The following is a 4,277-nucleotide window of genomic DNA, read 5'->3' as shown; positions in this document are numbered from 1 at the left end:
GACTTGTTGAATGGGGTTGGTGAGAACTTCCCAACCTCTTCTTCGAATCTCATGTCGGATCTCCGGATATTCGCCCTTTTTGAGCTTAAAAGGGACCTCGGGGATCACCTTCTTCTTGGCCACAACTTCATAGAAGTGGTCTTGATGCACCCTTGAGAGGAATCTCTCCATCTCCCATGACTCGGAGGTGGAAGCTTTTGCCTTTCCTTTCCTCTTTCTAGAGGTTTCTCCGGCCTTTGGTGCCATTAATGGTTATGGAAAAACAAAAAAAACTTTAGCTTTTACCACATCAAACTTAGAAGGTTGCTCGTCCTCAAGCAAAAGAAGAAAGAAGAGAGTAGAAGAAGAAGAAATAGAGGAGACGGAGGGGGCTTTGTGTTTCGGCCAAGGGGGATGGGTAGTGTGTACGTTGTGTGAAAATGAAGGAGTGAAGATGGGTTTATATAGGAGTGGAGGGGGGGTATGGTTCGGCCATTATGGGTGGGTTTGGATGGGAAAGTGGTTTGAATTTGAATGGTGAGGTAGGTGGGGTTTTATGAAGGATGGATGTGAGTGGTGAAGAGAATGGTGGGATTTGATAGGTGAGGGGTTTTTAAGGAAGAGGTATTGAGGTGATTGGTGAATGGGTGAAGAAAAGAGAGAGAGGTGGGGTAGGTGGGGATCCTGTGGGGTCCACAGATCCTGAGGTGTCAAGGATTTCTCATTCCTGCACCATGTGGCATGCAAAATGCCCCTTGCTGCCAATCCTGGTGTTAAACGCCAGGTTGCTGCCTATTTCTGGCATTTAACGCCAGCTTCTTGCCCATTCCTGGTGTTAAACGCCAGTCTGGTGCCCATTTCTGGCGTTAAACGCCCAGAATGGTGCCAGACTGGGCGTTTAACGCCCATTCTGCTACCCTTACTAGCGTTTAAACGCCAGTAAGTTTCTCCTCCAGGGTGTTCTATTTTTCATTCTATTTCTCCTTCTATTTTTTCTTTTTCAATTATTTTTGTGACTTCACATGATCATCAACCTACAGAAAACATAAAATAACAAAAGAAAGTAGAAATTTAACATAGATAATTAAAGATTGGGTTGCCTCCCAACAAGCGCTTCTTTAATGTCAATAGCTTGACAGTGGGCTCTCATGGAGCCTCACAGATGTTCAGAGAAATGTTGGAACCTCCCAACACCAAAATTAGAGTTCGAATGTGGGGGTTCAACACCAAACTTAAAGTTTGGTTGTGGCCTCCCAACACCAAACTTAGAGTTTGACTGTGGGGGCTCTGTTTGACTCTGTATTGAGAGAAGCTCTTCATGCTTCCTCTCCATGGTGATAGAGGGATATCCTTGAGCTTTAAACACAAGGGAGTCTTCATTCACTTGAATGATCAATTCTCCTCTGTCAACATCAATCATAGCTTTTGCTGTGGCTAGGAAGGGTCTGCCAAGGATGATGGATTCATCCATACACTTTTCAGTTTCTAAGATTATGAAATCAGCAGGGATGTAATGGTCTTCAACCTTTACCAAGACATCCTCTACAAGTCCATAAGCCTGTTTCTTTGAATTGTCTGCCATCTCCAGTGAGATTCTTGCAGCTTGTACCTCAATGATCCCTAGCTTCTCCATTACAGAGAGAGGCATAAGGTTTATACTTGATCCCAGGTCACATAGAGCCTTCTCAAAGGTCATGGTGCCTATGGTACAAGGTATTGAGAACTTTCCAGGGTCTTGTCTCTTCAGAGGTAATCTCTGCCTAGTCAAGTCATCTAGTTCTTTAATGAGCAATGGAGGTTCATCCTCCCAAGTCTTATTACCAAACAACCTGGCATTTAGCTTCATGATTGCTCTAAGGTACTTAGCAACTTGCTCTTCAGTAACATCTTCATCCTCTTCAGAAGAAGAATACTCATCAGAGCTCATGAATGGCAAAAGTAAATTTAATGAAATCTCTATGGTCTCAGTCTGAGCCTCAGATTCCCATGGTTCCTCATTAGGGAACTCCATGGAGGTCAGTAGACGTCCATTGAGGTCTTCCTCAGTGGAGATCACTGCCTCTTCCTCCTCTCCAGGTTCGGCCATGTGAGACGTGTTTATGGCCTTGCACTCTCTCTTTGGATTCTCTTCTGTATTGCTTGGGAGAGTACTAGGAGGGAGTTCAGTAATTTTCTTACTCATCTGACCCACTTGTGCCTCCAAATTTCTAATGGAGGACCTTGTTTCAGTCATGAAACTTTGAGTGGTTTTGATTAGATCAGAGACTATTGTTGCTAAGTCAGAGTGGCTTTGCTTAGAATTCTCTGTCTGTTGCTAAGAAGATGATAGAAAAGGCTTGCTATTGCTAAACCTGTTTCTTCCACCATTGTTGTTGAAACCTTGTTGAGGTCTCTTTTGATCCTTCCATGAGAGATTTGGATGATTTCTCCATGAAGGATTATAGGTGTTTCCATAGGGTTCTCCCATGTAATTTACCTCTTCCATTGCTGGGTTCTCAGGATCATAAGCTTCTTCTTCAGAGGAAGCTTCCTTAGTACTGCCTGTTGCTGCTTGCATTCCAGACAGACTCTGAGAAATCATATTGATTTGTTGGGTCAATATTTTATTCTGAGCCAATATGGCATTCAGAGTATCAATCTCAAGGACTCCTTTCTTCTGATTTGTCCCATTATTCACAGGGTTCTCTTTCAGAAGTGTACATGAATTGGTTATTCGCAACCATCTCAATGAGTTCCTGAGCTTCTGTAGGCGTTCTCTTCAGATGAAGAGATCCTCCAGCAGAGCTATCCAATGACATCTTGGATAGTTCAGACAGACCATCATAGAAAATATCTATGATGCTCCATTCTGAAAGCATGTCAGAAGGGCACCTTCTGATCAATTGCTTGTATCTTTCCCAAGCTTCATAGAGGGATTCACCTTCCTTCTGTCTGAAGGTTTGGACTTCCACTCTAAGCTTGCTTAATTTTTGAGGTGGAAAGAACTTTGCCAAGAAGGCATTGACTAGCTTTTTCCAAGAGTTCAGGCTTTCTTTAGGTTGTGAATCCAACCATGTCCTAGCTCTGTCTCTTACAGCAAAAGGGAAGAGCATAATTCTGTAGACTTCAGGGTCAACCCCATTGGTCTTGACAGTGTCACAGATTTGCAAGAATTCAGCTAAGAACTGATGAGGATCTTCCAATGGAAGTCCATGAAACTTGCAATTATGTTGCATTAGAGAAACTAATTGAGGCTTAAGCTCAAAGTTGTTTGCTCCAATGGCAGGGATTGAGATGCTTCTCCCATAGAAGTCGGGAGTAGGTGCAGTAAAGTCACCAAGCACCTTCCTTGCATTGTTGGCATTGTTGTTTTCGGCTGCCATTGTTTCTTCTTCCTTGAAAAGCTCTGTTAGGCCCTCTAGAGAGAATTGTGCTTTAGCTTCTCTTCGCTTTCTCTTCAAGGTCCTTTCAGGTTCAGGATCAGCTTGAACAAGTATGCCTTTATCTTTGTTCCTGCTTATATGAAAGAGAAGAGAACAAAAAAGTAGGGAATCCTCTATGTCACAGTATAGAGATTCCTTGAGGTGTCAGAGGAAAAGAAGAATAGAAAGAGGAGGTAGATAGAAGAGAATTCGAACATAAAAAGAAGGAGGGAGTTTGAATTGCACCTTGAGGAAGAGTGTTACTCCTTTAAATAGAAGGATGTGAGAAGAGGGGAAGAATTTTCGAAATTAAAGTAAAATATTTTGAAATAATTGAAAGAAATTTTGAAAATTTGATTGATGATTTTCGAAAACTAAAATTGGGAAAGATATTAAGTGATTTTGAAAAAAGATTTTGAAATTAGAAATTAAAAAGATATGATTGAAAATTGATTTTGAAAAAGATGTGATTGAAAAGATATGATTGAGAAAATATGATTGAAAATCAAATTAAAAAGAAAAAGTTTTAAAATTAAAGTTGATTACTTGACTAACAAGAAATTAAAAGATATGATTCTTAAAATTTAAAATTTGATCCTTTCTTAATAGGCAAGTAACAACTTGAAAATTTTGAAGTAAATCATTAATTTTAGCAAGGATTATCAAAAATAGTAATAAATAAGAAAAATTGAAAAGAAATTGATTTTGAAAAGATGTGATTGAAAAGATATGATTTGAAAAAGATTTGATTTTAAAAAATTATGAAGATTTGAAAAAAATTTGAGTTAAAAACAAAATCTTCCCTCTAGTGTCGTCCTGGCATTAAACGCCCAGAATGGCATCCATTCTGGCGTTTAACGCCCAAAATGCTACCTTTTTGGGCGTTAAACGGCCAGC

At 40.3% G+C, this 4,277-nt stretch overlaps 1 non-coding gene across 1 annotated transcript; it reads left to right on the top strand.

Annotated features, from left to right (window-relative positions):
- The first annotated feature begins 2,831 nt into the window (after positions 1–2,831).
- LOC112752662 (small nucleolar RNA R71) lies at positions 2,832–2,939 on the top strand. Its single transcript, XR_003177087.1, has one exon. It is a non-coding gene; the product is annotated as a small nucleolar RNA R71 (small nucleolar RNA).
- Positions 2,940–4,277: the final 1,338 nt, after the last annotated feature.

Source organism: Arachis hypogaea, chromosome 15 (genome assembly GCF_003086295.3).
Source record: "Arachis hypogaea cultivar Tifrunner chromosome 15, arahy.Tifrunner.gnm2.J5K5, whole genome shotgun sequence".
Lineage (NCBI taxonomy): Eukaryota > Viridiplantae > Streptophyta > Magnoliopsida > Fabales > Fabaceae > Arachis > Arachis hypogaea.
This window is presented reverse-complemented; position numbering and strand designations above follow the sequence as displayed.